Source organism: Dermacentor silvarum, chromosome 1 (assembly GCF_013339745.2).
Source record: "Dermacentor silvarum isolate Dsil-2018 chromosome 1, BIME_Dsil_1.4, whole genome shotgun sequence".
NCBI lineage: Eukaryota > Metazoa > Arthropoda > Arachnida > Ixodida > Ixodidae > Dermacentor > Dermacentor silvarum.
Genome location: NC_051154.1, coordinates 266,104,975 through 266,119,852, shown reverse-complemented (window position 1 = coordinate 266,119,852; position 14,878 = coordinate 266,104,975). Strand labels below are relative to the sequence as shown.

Here is a 14,878-nt window from a genome sequence, read left to right as displayed (position 1 = left end):
AACTTTAAAAAAGAACAAGAAATAGAATGTGTGTGTGTGTGTGGGGGGGGGGGGGGGGGGCTTAGTCGTTACCAGCACGTTTACGGTTTTACGCCCGGAAGTAAGCGGAAGATAGCAGTTCAACGCATTAACAGTTCTGGCACGCTTTACTCGAGCACCTCACCGATGTCGCCACGAGCGCTGCTGCTCCCTTTTACGTCTTTCTATACTCTAGCAAGTTAGGAAATCCGCAGGCGCAAGTTGGAATCAGCTAGCGCGAGCCAGGGGTAATCGGAGATCGCACGGAGAGGCCTTCGTCCTGCAGTGGACATAAATATAGGCTGATGATGATGATGATACTCCAGCACATGCCTACAATGGCGCGTGTACGGTAACGTTAACAAGAACACGCATATCTTACATTTACGGAAATGCATCCGGGGCGGCGGACATATATCAGCAAACGCGTGATGAGCATTTCTTACTATATATTATTCACTAATGGACTTTCTAAGCATATTAGGGCACTTGTGTAACTGAAGGCATGTACTTCTGGGAATCCCCAAATTTTCGCCAATATAGAGTTTTGGCTAGTCCGTCTAACGAATTACCCTTCACGGAATACCGCGTTATCGGAGACGTAGACGTGAGCAGCCTAAAGAGCAGCCGCGTTGGTGCCGACATCTTGAGGCACTTCGTTTAAACAGAGACGAGAGAGCTGATATTGCAGTCACCAACAGTATTCTACAGTAATTTCTACTTAGCTGCTGGTGTAAAGAGTTTGCAGCGGCGTAATTGTAAAAAAGCAGTCTTTCTTTTTTTTTCATTGAACCAGAACAACCATATATATATATATAAAGTCTCAGGATTCCTCTACTAAACAAATATGTCTTAATATACCGGCTTCAATTAAGATATAACGATGCTGAAGTAGTTTGCTAAAGGTTAGTCAGTGAAATGATTAACTGTCCATTATTAATTAAATACATATTGATGATGTCCACCACTGGTAATCACATGCTGCAAAAAAAGAAAGAGAAAGAAGAAAAAAAAAGGATATTCCCTCCACTATGCCTTCAAAGAAAGCTGGCACTTGTTTGAAGGAGCCGATCATGCATTTTGTTAATGGTCCATTTCACAGAGAAATGTTCATAAATTATCATGATTGCCGGGCTCCCAAACCTATACGCCTTGTTCCTCTTATTACCTCGTTCTTATTGTAGCAGCTGCTGTATTAATTACGAAAACATTTGATGACCACTACATGATCGAGTAATTTAAACGCCTTGTTCATCTACTCGTTTCGAAAACAATTTAAAAAAAAAAAAAGGGGGGGGGGGGCGGGCGAGCAAGACAAAACGGCGGCTATTACCATACACCGTTTCATACTTAATAGGCAACGCCGGGTAAACTCTGCAAATAGTGCGATCGTTGGTTTTGCGTAGTGAACTGGCTTTTGATCTGCCACGTTTTCCTACTGAGTAACTTATTCAAGCGTTATTATTATAACATACGTCAAGCTAATATTGTAACACTCTGATAAACTTACAGTAAATGTTGTTAGCATTTTTTTTTTCGGTCTGTCGAAGTGGGACTGCGATCTCAACTACTGCTCCAAAACTTTGGCGCTGTGATGCGCGTTTCCTTCTGTGCACTCTATACACTCCTTATCGGAATAAATGTTTTTAGTGTTCCGGTCTTTTTTTTTTTGTTTGTGTTTATTCTTAGGTTTTTCTCTCTTTATTTTTTCAGCTTCATGGAACTGAGCCGCTCCTTCCGGAGATAGACTTCAATGCAATATACGAACAAGCACATTTAAACAACCGCCCACAAAGGAACCTATGCAGTGGTCTGCATCCACATTGTGGCATTCCTCTTCGTTACTTTTGCTAGTTTTTTTTTTTTTACTTTTACTTTCTTTTTTCTGCAGACTGAATGGTTTCTTTGCAAACAAAAAAGAAAAAAAGAGAGAGAGAGAGAGAAACGACACAGAGGGAGAGAAAACATAATGTTGGGGAAGTTTATACGCCGAGCTTGGCCGTATATATATACGTACAGGACTACACCCGAAACATATATAATATGCCATAAAACCCTGCAGGCGAACGCCGCATTTCGGTGCGTGCCGCCCACGCATTGTGGTGCTGGGCGCGCAGTTCTGATATCGAAAACGGCCCGGTGCGCGCAGAACAGACTTCTGGTTGCTCCGTCTTCCATTGTGACGTCCTCTTTCCCCGTTTGTTTTATTTTGCGCCCTCCTACTTTAACTCTATTTGCTCGGGACCTTATTGAATTTCCACTTTCTATTTCCCGCTGAACCAATTTTCCCCGAACATCGAAAAGTTGGGTGATTCGCGGCTGCGTGTGGCGTGCGTGTGCGTTCGATCTTATCGCGTCCTGACGATCTGAGTGCGGGCTATTTTTGATACCGCGCGGTAGGCGAGCGTTGCACATGCGCGTTCGCTCCACCACCGCTACTTGGCAGTTCACGACGCGCTGGCGACGCTGGGCGCCAAGCTCACCTTGCACGCGTCTAGTTCCAGCAGCATGCATGCCTCAGCCGTAAACTGACACGCGCGGCACCACGCCCTCCTTTCGGAGATGTTGAACGCCTGACGCCCTCGGGTTTGAATCGAAACCTATAGGCCGGGATAACGTGACAATTCTATTCCAATGATACATTCCTTTTCCTGCTTCGTCAGTCAGAGTATGGCACTCCGCCGACAGTATCAACGGTATCGGCCGGCCGCGTGGACGGTGGATGATACAAAAAAAAAAAAAAAAAAAAAAGAACAGGCCAGAAGGAATCCTTGCATTATACGCAGGCCCTACAGATTGTAGGCGGCCGCACGCACGTCGGCAAACCCGCCTCCCTGTATCGGTCAGTGCTTCTTCATATACGCCCAGAACACCGTCTATTGTTTACCAGCTATTTGTCAGCTATGCAATGTTCAGTCAGAATCGGACGTACGAATAACGTTCGAGTGCTGAGAAAAAAAAAAAAAAAAAAACCGTTTCATCGGCAGCGACAAGACGAAGGCGTAGTGCATACGTGCACACAGCTGCATCCACGCCACACCCATGACTCTTTTTTTCAAGGGAGCTTGACTCGAGGAGGCGACGGACGCGCTCAGAATTGTGTCGCAGCCCGGCACTTTCGCATCTAAAGATATCAAGTGTGACGTAAAAAAGTAAACATGCCTAAGGGCTCAGTTCTGCTACCGACGTTTCACGTTCGCACACACATCCTGTCGCAGGCTTTTCGCAAGGTGCAACGTATTCAAGCTTCCGCCACAGAGGTGGACAGAAACGGTTCCAATAAATCTGCACATAATGTAACTGCGCTACAAGACGACGCAACGCACACAACCTCAAAGCAGCTCTGAATAAAGTTATCCCCGATAGCGAAAGGCGTCTGCTTTTTACTTTGCATTTCTTCAGAAAAAACAAGTTTCGTGTTCACTTCGAAGAGCTGACATACATGTGTAGACTAGTTAACTTACCCCGATCTGGGGACAGCACCGCATTACACCCCTGGGAACTGCGATGCTATACACAACACTGCGAATAATGACTGAACCTTAATTAGTACGGTACGCACGAAGAACCGAATGGGCCTCAAAGTAAACTTTTTTGACGGTTAACTATAAACAGCCATGACTTTCGACAACCAAGTGTTGATAGGGGTAATAAATATATTGATCTCATTCCTTTTCTCTTTCCGCTTTGGCTCAGGGATTAATTACGTAGCTACAACGTTTCAACGAACGGTGGTCAAAAGCAGACGGCGCTCACAGACTCACATCGAACCAAACACTCTGTACCGTAATAATGAAAGTGACCGTCCTACATTCGCCCTAAGGGAGGTCAGGAAAACAGCAGTCAAGACACCCAATATTTCTAACGCGCAGCCAACTTCGTACGCACACGTTGCCTGGGCGTAGTTCTATTTGGTATAGTTTTCTACGATCTACGACACCAAAACCCGAGCGAACCTGTAGCTCTTCAAATATTTATTGGGCGGAGTAAGTTCGGCCGGGTTCACCACTTCGTATTATTACATCAAGCGCGGGAACGGCGAAAAAAAAAAAAAAAAAAAAAAAAAAACATTTTGCAATGCGTTGCCGAGCAGTGCACCGCGATATACTCGGGACGAGCTGAAAGCCTTCACGAAAAGAGCACGGTGAATAAAGCGCTGATCTTCAAACTTGAGACGCTTACTCAAAAAGACTGCCAAATACCCAACGCATTCGAAGCTTAGAGACTCCCGGCGCGAAAAAGACTTGCACCACCGTTTCTCTCATATTGCGACTTCTGCAACTAGTTCTGTTCATCTTAAACCACAACACTTTTTCCTTCTTTCTTTCTTTCTTTTTCTACTTTTTTTAGAATCTTTCAGCTCCATCGCAGCGAAGCACGTCGGCCAGCCTCAACAGCCGGTGGAGCGGGCTCAATTTTCGATATTGTGCCATCCCACCTTTCCACTGCCGTTCAATGCCTGTTGCGATTTTTTTTTTTTTTCGTTCTGTTTGCCTGAGAGTGTTTCAGTACCTGTCTTTTTTTTCTTTTTTTTTTCATTTCCTTCGTTTCAGTCGACGGCGTGGCCATGGGCTTTTCTGCGAAGACAAAACCCCGGTGCACGTTCTTCGAAAAGATCTCCTGGGCTCTCATGCACTCGTCAATCGTCTCGCCAATGTTAGCTCTCCAATTGTCGACTGCTCTTTCCACGCAAGCCCAGATTGCCGGCTCTCATTGGTCGAGTCAGCCGTGACTTCTTCTTTGGTACAGTCCTGCCTGATAGACGGAAGGCGCATAGGCTGACGTCAGCTCGGTTACTTCCCTCTGCGGCCGTCCCCCCTCCGCTCTGGAGCGCGAGTGAAGGGATGAACGATATGGCGCTACTTCAATCGGCTGATCACGCCGCTGTGACGTCAAAAGCCGCGAAATAAAACAAAAACCTCAACCTTATGTATACACAAATAAACTTTTAAAGCGTTTATTATTATTATTACTTCTCAATTCGAGAACCTCCTCAGCTTCCCATAAAACGTAAGGGTACATGGCGCATGTGAGCGCCGTTAGAGTTATCGCTCCTCCCTCATCGATCGCTCTTACCTCCCAACCGCTCGAGATACATGCAGCATGCGGTTACATTTAAAAAACAACGCTGATACAAGTGTAACTAGAGCTTTTTCTTTTCTTTTTACTTCTTTTTTTTTTAAGTCGGCGTGCCAAGCAACCACTCCGGCACGTCTGTGAACGCAGTTTCGAACGTGTGGCGCATCGGTGCATCGTGCAAATGCTAGGAACACACACAAGGTATAGATAGCACTTCTACGGTTCTCTCATTTATTCTTCTTCTTCTTCTTCTTCTTCTTCTTCTTCTTCTTCTTCTTCTTCTTATTATTATTATTATTATTATTATTATTGGCATTATTTCTTTATTCATTCATTCATTCATTCATTCATTCATTCATTCATTTCTTTTTGATTAACTTGAACGTAACAGACACCAGCCGCCGGGTTTTAAAAGAAAGATCCCGCTTCCCGACTCGGGATTTGATGCTGGTCCTGCTGCAGAACTATCAAACGCGCTACTAGACCACGTCATACAGATAATTATCTTTTCTTTACTACTTTAATTTCCTGTTACACGGGAATGTTCAATCGCAGATTCAAAGCAAGGAAACGTTGGACGCAATCTTAAGAAAACAATGCGTATTAACATGTTTACAATGACAAAAATAGTGTTCGATCATCGATATAACGCATTATCGGCTACAGCGAAGTAAATATAAAATTTGGTTGAACAGGCATACATAAAAAAAAGTGACCGATTGTATTTTATTACCTGGCCACGCGTAAAAATTATTTCCAGACAACAACGAACAATGCGAGCAAGAAAACCTTAGCGGTGAAAATTCAAGAATGGCCGAGAAACACTGGTTCTGACGGCGATGATGATGATGATCATTGGCATCCCCCTTGAAACGGGGCGGGCACAAATAGTCCCTTAGCCTGATTGATGTAATCAGGTTTTACTACGTCTACCGCTATCGATCTAGCCTTTTGCCTATTTGATCTCCATCTTAACTTTCGTATTTAAAACCTATACCGCTATGCTATACCATTACTTACACTTGCAATGAGTCCGGTTCTAAATCTCTCCCCTGCTTTTCTTCCACCCACTACTCTAATCGCCTATTACTAATCTCGACTGCTGACCAGATAATCCTTCTATCTTCTTTGAATTCCAACGCTTTCGGGAGGTGGACGTACACTCCCTACGGGTCACGCTGGGTGAACATCTTGGCATTTCAGTAAGATGTGCCGAGTAACGACCGGGCTTTTCCTGCAGAATCTCCCGCGGCGCGAAGTGAAACCACTCAAAAGAAAGAGGGCGGATGACAAGCAGCCGTTCTCCAAAGTTGTGCTAGTTATCGCTGTCAGTGATTCTCAACATTAGGCGAAACTGCACGCAACAATTTATATTCTTCGCTCGCAGCATATTCGATGAAGAGCAATCTTTCCCGCGGCAGGTCGCCAGTTATTTTAGCGGAAACGCGTGGCATTCGGACGCGGTATGCGAGCAGTTTATTTGAATTTCCCTTGTGGCTTCTATAGTTGCAACGGCCGCGCAAGTACCCTTTCAGTATAAACCAACGTCGAAACTTTTAATGTACACAATATGATGTCAGAACGACGTTTACACCCCCTCAGTCTCCACTGGAAAAACTGTTCCCAATGGGAAGCTAAACGTTTCGGAAGAATTACCCGTAAGTTTAGGTTAATCAAGCAAGAAGCTAACAACGTCTCCGACAAAAAGGTGGTCTTTTTTGAACCCGACGTTTCGGGCCCGACCCCGAATTATCCCTCGGGGGTCAATTGTTGGGTACCGGTCCGGGTGCAGTTTTTTTTTTTTTTAATAAAAGTTCTTGATGACAGGGACTGACGCGCCAGCTTCACGAAGGCGATGAAAGTTATAATATGCCGCAGCTTCGACGCTTCGCCGACGGAATTTGGCATCCAAACGATTTGGCAGTAGACATCACCTCCGCACGGAAAACGCAGCTGTCGCCACTGGAACTGCATATGCATGCAGTGTCACCGACGCGCCAAAGCTACTCTGAAGAGTCTAAATCCTCAGCAAATGTACCCGCCTCAACTACCCATGAAGCCGACATGTCCTGTTCAGTCGAGATTCGAACTATAGGATGGTTCAGAGACATCACACCTCTTACATATTACGAGAAATGAGGTGAGGACCCTTAGCCTCACCCCAGCGAGGAGGATAGTTCCAGCGCAGACAAGGGCGCACTTAGGCATTTCCGGTACTCACCCGCTCAAAATTGCCGCTCTCCGTACGTTGAGCCGGAGAAGGGCGATCGGCACAGCTGGTGTCAGACCAACAGTCGGCTCCGACAAGCTACCATGGTTGACACCTGCGAACACGACATAAGCAATGATTGACGTCAGCGCCCGTTGAAAGGGAAGAAAAAAAAATAAAGCTGCCTTAATTCATGAAGTACCGTGTAGTAACTGATCGTGGTAATCCGAACCGCGACGTATTTCATCTGGTTAGGCAAGCCAGGAGGATACAGAATTAGCGTGCACAAAATCAACATTCATACGCAATAAGTATATATGTTGCAACTACTCATTAACCAGGAGGCATACCGCCATCGGACAAACCATGGCCCAACGTCGGCAGAACCTGGCAGACGATAGTGGCCGTACCTCGGAAGCACTATCGTGAGACTGCATAGGGCCAATGTTGGCATTCTATGCCGTGTCATTCGTTGCCAGCAATGTGAAAGTGGGTCCACAAGGGTAGCAGTTCTGGCACATTGGTACTCCATAAGTGAGAATAAAGAAGCGCAAACTAGAGAAGGACCGAAAAAAATCAGACACGTACATATACAAAATGCGCTACCTATAACAGTTTACTCTTGTTAGCCTGCGACTCCTTTATACCCCACAGATATCACCGTAATCGGAGTATATCAATGATATCACCGTAATCGACCATGAAAACCACAATAGGAGTGACAAATTATCAAATCGAAGTCACAGGTGCTGGCACCTTAAGAAAAAGCCAGTTCTTTCGCTTCTTTCGAAGGCATACTCACACACCTGTCGCCAAGATTTACTACAGCTTCCGCTTAAATGATCTCTTTCATAAGACGATCCTTAGGAATTGGGGGCTATAAAGTATAGTTACAGGGTCACAATAACAAACTGCTGCAAGTAGCGCATTTTGTGCATGTGCGTGTCTTTTTTTTTATGTTTCCTGTCAGTGTCTAGTTTTCCCTTGTTTATTCTTATACTCTGAAGGTAGGATACTGTTTTATAAGGACGACACGAAAATCAAAAGCACACTTAAAAGCAAAGGACCTGTGTTATTGTTCTTTTCGCACCATTAGTGTCCAATAAGGAATGCTGTTGAGCAAGACAACGTCATCAAAAGCCGCCCCGCGGGGGGCCTGAGGCACCGAACATCCCCGGAGGCCACACTGTGCAGCAAGAACAAATCGAGAGGGCAGCGACAGGCTTTTTAGGAAGCACCGAGAAGAGGATGGCTAACACTGCCCGACAAAAAAGGAAGAGGGGTTCAAGGCTAGCCTCGCTGGAGGGGCGGACAAAAGAGACGGTAAGGCTCGCGACGACCAACGCAATCCTTTTAAACCCTGCGGCGGCCAAGTGCGGAAAACCCAGGGGACCGCGCAGCCCCGAAGTGAGCCAGTGGTTACGACGGCGGCGTCGCGCCAGCGCTCTATATACGGCCGCAAAGCAGATCGACGACGAGACACGGCTCCGTTAGCTCAGCGTGCCACGACGTGACGTCATTAGGCAACCAATTCCCCCCCGCCCTTTTCGTCCCGTTCCTTTCTCTAAGAAGTAGGCACGGGGCTCGCACGCCTCCATATTGGCTGACGTGCAGCGAGGCTGTTTCCAGAACCGCTCTTATAGCGTCGCTCTCTCAGCACACCCACCCACCCAACCGCGAGAACTGGGCGTATAGGCGTTAGACGCTTGACGTCACGAATATGTTGTGCGGTTCCCCGAAAACACCTTAACGCCTTAAGATGTGAGCGTTGAAGAAACCTCGATTCGAGGCGATGCAAACTCTAAAACGCCCGCGGTGCAACCGAGGAAACAACCCAGCCTGTTGTGGGAGGAAAGGGGGGGGGGGGGGGGGGGGTCAGCACTGGATTAAACTGATGATCCAACGGCAACGGGGAATGCGACATAGGCACCGGCCTCACAATATCAGAAATGTTGCGAGTGCAGTCACTACAGATATAACTAAACTGTGGTTCCTGCATAATATTGTTCACTCTCGGGTAGGCATTACAAATAACGAAGTGTCGTGGCTATGTGCTAAAGTCCTTCCTTACCGAAGACACATTACAAGTACGCGTATGTGGCAACAACTTATACGCCAAAATTTATAGACAAAATATAAACACCGCCTCAACGAAATCTTAGGCACCCAGCTTGTGTGCGTATATAGGGTGTTCTTTTCTCTTTAGCTGCACTAAATTTATAAAAATTGTCTGTGGCAGATAGCACGATTCTAACCGTTGAGATAAGTTACTCGATGAGGCGGCCATTACTACTACAGAAATAATAATACTTAACTGAATAATTGCCAAAATTACATTAATTATTCTTTTTAATTAATTACTTTAGGGCACATATTTCAATCTACGAATTGTACCTACTGAGCTTGCAAGGAATATTGACTTGGAAGGAATTCTGAGGATGACACCAGTTTCGAGATACACGCGCTGTCAAAGGTGCGGTAAAAATGCACCACCGTTCCACTTACTTTTCCAAGAAAACGGTCTCTTATGCATTGAAGCAAAAAGGTAACTGAAACGCCAATGCATTTCGTCGGACACTTTGAAAATGAATAGCTCTAAACTGGTATAGTCCTGAGAATTCGTTCTAAGTGGATACAACGTGCGAACTCACCGGCTACAATTCGTAAATTTGAATATGTGCCGTAAAGTAATTAATTTGAACGCTTACTCCTATACTTATATTAATTATTAAATTAAGGATTTTGATTTGTGTGGGAGTAATGGCCGCCTCATCGAGCAATTTAGCTCACGGGTTAGAATTGCGCTTTCTGCCACAAGCAATCTTTTAAATTTGGTGCCGACCCCGCCCCCCTCCCTCTCCCTCCAAGCAAAAAAAAAAAAAAAAAAAGAGCACCTGGTATAGTATAGGTGCACTGCGTGCTCTTGACCTTTAGTACGGCGTAGACCACATCCAGCCACTCGTAATGTCCACGTGCCTGCGCGTGGCCCGAATACAGTACAGTCCGATGCTTTCAATTACGTATTATAGCGTTTTCTTCCTTCTTTTTTTTTCCCCTGATGACGCCACTCTTCGCGCGAAGGGTCAACGATCACGCCGCGAGCAGCCAGCCCGCAGGGTCGTGAACCACGGAGCGATATATTCAGGGCACGCCTCCGCAAAACGGAGACGTCGGCGCTGCGAGTCCGGGGTCGAAACCCCGCTGAACGCGGCGACGACCCGCCACATATGCGTTTCTTTGAACTAACGATTCCGTCTTGCGTGCTCGTCGTACATAATGGGACACACTATAGAAGCACACTACGAAGTTAAGCAGGATTGGTAAATTACATTACTGGAATGCTGTTGTCTTACCGAAAGCGTAGGGTTCCTGTACGTCATAATACCCCTGACACACGCCCACTCTAAAGGCGCTCAAGCACAGTGGCACACGACAACGGAGTAATCTTCCTCCCGGCAAAGTTCCGTTGCGGGACAGAAGATTGGGCATCTACTTTGCGAGCGGAAAGGTGTACTCTCGCATACAACTTGCACAACTCATCAATAGACGAAAACGTGTTAAATAACTACGGTGCCCCGTAAGTATTTTTTTAAACCTTGGAAAATGTTTTAATTTTTAGCGGTAATGCGATTTGTCCGACAGTGAAAATTTACTCAAGCTATATACTCTCAAACGTCTGCACCACCTCGCTAGCACCGCCATGTTGAATTCCGAATACGCGCATTATAAGCCATCAGAAATGGGGAAAAAAAGTATTTAGGTTCTCCAATCACTAAATGCTACATGCGCAGCTTCTTGTAACAGCAGCGCTTCCCCCCCCCCCCCCCCCTTTTTTTTTTTTTTTTTTGCGGCGTTCATTTGAGGAGCCACATAAAGTTAGTGCGCTGCTGTGTGTCATCGGCGCAACTCCTTTCTGCAAAGGGTCCTTCGGAGTAACAAAAGGGGTTTCCTGCAAAGGACTTTACTTTTGCCTGTGTGTCAGGGGTATAAAGCACGCAAAAGCTGAAGGCGGATGGCCACTGTTGCGTCCCGAATCGGCAGGGCGCATTCTTTGGTTGTTTCCATCGAGGTAGCCCCTTTCATCAGCGTCGCCGAGACGGCGACAGTGCCCGACACCGACGGTGACGGGCAAATAAGCGCATCCTTTGGGTGCTTCCCCCGATGCCACCCCCTTCATCAGCCTACCTGGCAACGCGGCCCGACACCGGCTGTGACGCGATGACAGAGAAGCTCACTTAGAAGCGACCACAACCGCCACCCTTCGTGAAAGCGGGGACCAGCACGAACGTCACTCTCCCGACCCTGGCAAGTTGACCGTCAGAGAGCGAGAAACCAAGTTGACGACTCTCGTGGAAGGAATGTGAATGCCATGTTTCCAGATTGCCTCTTCCTTGCTTCGAAGGTTGGACATCAGAGGCGGAGTTCTGTGGACAATACGACCCCTCTGATTCACCGCATCAAGGGCATCGAATTCCCTTGTGTAGGGAACTAGGGAAGACAACTGCTTTATAAGCGGACACATTTGGTTCAGTGGGTGTGTCCTGACCTGTTCTGATGTGTGCTGAGACATGTAGTGAGTCAGACATTCAAAATGCTCCTACAAGGAGTGGGCTTCCATATCTGGAGCCACTGTAGATATTGTGAAATAAACGCTTTTTCTCTAGCTCCAATTCCTGGACGTACTCATCCCTATGGTTGAAGGATCACCGGCCTAAACGCTATCCCGGATCCCAAAACCACGGCGTACCTTAATGTTTCCGCAATAGCGCCTCGTGACGTCACGAATATTTAAGAGCGTTCACTGGACACTGATTGAATGTCGATGAGCAAGGGGGTATACATTGCATTCTAAACGAACAAAATACTCAAAATATGGAATTTGGGAACATTTTATGCACAAAAAGCGGCCCAAACAAGCGAAAATATTTTGAACTACATGACGTCGCACTGTCATTCCGGCGCTACGGTTTGAACGCGAAATTCAAAAAGTAAGAATCTTGGCTTTCATATTCTGCTACGTAACCAACATTTACCCTCCAAATGAGTGCAAACAGTCTTGAAAGAGTACTTTACCCGCATGCAATGATTTAATGTTTTCTCTGAAAAACATATGCAAGCACTCAAAATAAATCATTGTGTTAAGTGTCCCTTATGGTGGCAACAGTCATCTATACATTACTACGGGCACTAACTTTCATATAATGTCCATTTCTTTACGTTCAAACCATAGACCATCTGTTTTTTTTTCCCTCTCTCTCTCTCTTTTCCAAGTCGGGTACGCAGGCCGTCAATGTATAGGCTGCGATAGGGCTATTATACACTCAAAATATTGGTCACCGAAGCAAGGACACCCATTATCAGCACGAACTTAGACAAACAAAAGTTGAAGTAAAAGTGTGAGCGAAAGAATATGTATTATCACCACTTTCCATGTGCCGACCTTCATGCCAGGAATCTAGCGGCAGGTTCTATACACATAAAGGCACATCGCGGCACTTGAAAGCCTGCCGCCGTCATATCGGCATCAGCGAGGCTTGGAACAGTCGCTGCAGGCGCATCTGGCTGGTGAGTGCCCAACTGCTACACGGGCCGCAGGTCGGCAACGTGGCGTGATCTAGCGGTGGCGGTTAAAAGACTGCTTGGGAAACAAAGCAGGACCTCGTTTTCGCACAGGGCTTTGCCGAGGAAGAACTTTGACAAAAAGTGGCAAAGCTTAAACAGCCGAAAAGGCAAAAAAAAAAAAAGACAGGAAAAAAGAAAGAAAGCAGGATGCTCCCAAGCAGTCGAAGTGAAAAACGCGACCGAAGCACGGGCGCCGCGCAAACACGCACTATTCGTCGTGTTCCTGCCCGTAAGTAACTTTAAGCACGATGGTCTCATCGCCAATCGTTAATCGCCAGTCGCGAAATCACAGATAGAGAAAGAGACAGTGAAATAAAGAAAACAAAGGCAAAGTCAAGAAAATTCTCCACCAATTGCAGAGCCGAAAACTAAAACCCAGGACCCCTCGATCATGTAACTATAACGCTATGCCATCTAGCTGCAGGCTTTGTGATGTCATCAGTGCCCACACATGCTGTGACGAGATCAATGCTGCTTGCGAAACGTGCGGACGGTTTTCAGTGAAGCATCGAGAATGAGAGTGCAGGTAGACGATTATATTGTCAGTCAACGCAGGAGTAGCAAGGAAGATGGCTAGAATCATGGCCTAATGAGATGACCGCACTAAGGTTGGATTAACGGTTCTGCTGCTTCCCATCATGCACCTACATATAAGCGTAGACAAGCCTGACAAACTGTAGTACAAAGCCTTGAGTGCATTTACGCAATGCACTGCGGTGTTCAAACGCTCCAATCGCTGCCTCACAAAACAACGGCTGCATATACGAGGGGGTCGTTCCCCGGCTGCGGCGTCGAGCAAGAAATTAGGTGCCTTGACGCCGTCTATCACATGTTCTGCTTTTTGTATACTGGCCTGCGATTTGTCTGCTTTGCGAGAGTAACCCATTGTGTAATGTAGCGATTATGATACACTGAGGACGTTTTTAGAAAATGATATCAAAGACGTAAAATCAGCATATATGCTGAAATATAAGTGAGAACGCTTAAATCACAGGGTCTGCTACTTGAGAGTTTAATACAGCATCACCACGCTTTTCATCGCTACAAAAGAGTCTAACCGAACAATGCTTCAAATACTAGAGCGGTTCCACTTATGCCTTTACCACTGTGCCATTACCGTTACCGACACTATAGGCAGCTGCGACCTGCTCGTGCGAGGCGCATATTAGCAAGCAAGCGCGCAGCGCGCACGCACCTGGCGGAGGCGATAAACTTTAACGACAGAAAGGTGAGGCTATGCTAAAACGTTCTACTGGACAACGTATACAGAGCTGTTCGAAGTTGTTTCGTCTTCGATTCCAATTTATGTCCACGGTTTCTGTCTGCAGTACGCGCGAGAAAGAAGAATGCTTCGTTTATTTTTGTTTCTGGTGAAAAATAAGACAGACGTGTTCACAAAGCATATCTGCCGCGATAGTTGCGATATCACCATAGCACCCGCGTTCTAACATCGGTGAAAGCTTAAGAATTAGAAGGCTATATGTACACTGTCCAACTAAAACAAAATTTGCATACACGCGCCAGCCAATTAGATTCACTTATTTACCGGACGTCAGGCGGTTTCGCTTAATTGTTTGAAATAACTGTTTTCTCCGCACAGATCGGTCATTACGTCACTGGTTTCCGGCTGAAACCTGAAATTCTAGCCACATTTTATAAGACATCCTGATGCCACTGCTCAGCCAAAGGTAACATTTTAGCTTGAAACAGCAATTGTCTATTTTCTAATTAGCCAGCATTTTCGTTAGCCAACCAAAGTCATTAGAGAGTTTTAGATTAGGGGGACGCAAGCGTTGGGGCCCCCTAGCGCTTCGGATCACGGTACTGAGCATGTGCAGAGGGGTCCGTGCACGCGCAGCAATGTGGCCCCAAGCGCTAGAGGGCCCCAACCTTTATCTGAAGCTCTCTATTAAGCTGCCAGCGGACTCCATGCAGTTGGTTCAGCTCGCT

The 14,878-nt window shown here is 46.3% G+C and overlaps 1 protein-coding gene across 3 annotated transcripts in view; it reads right to left on the bottom strand.

Moving 5' to 3' along the window:
- Positions 1 to 14,878, bottom strand: part of LOC119437139 (phosphatidylcholine:ceramide cholinephosphotransferase 2) — a 218,703-nt gene that overhangs the window by 120,630 nt on the left and 83,195 nt on the right. For 2 of the 3 annotated variants that reach the window (XM_049660316.1, XM_037704206.2), the window contains exon 2: positions 7,319 to 7,421. The exons of the other annotated variant lie outside the window; for it this stretch is intronic. The gene's annotated coding sequence lies outside the window, so the exon portion shown is untranslated. The remainder of the gene's footprint in view (positions 1 to 7,318; positions 7,422 to 14,878) is intronic. 3 annotated transcript variants of the gene reach the window in all.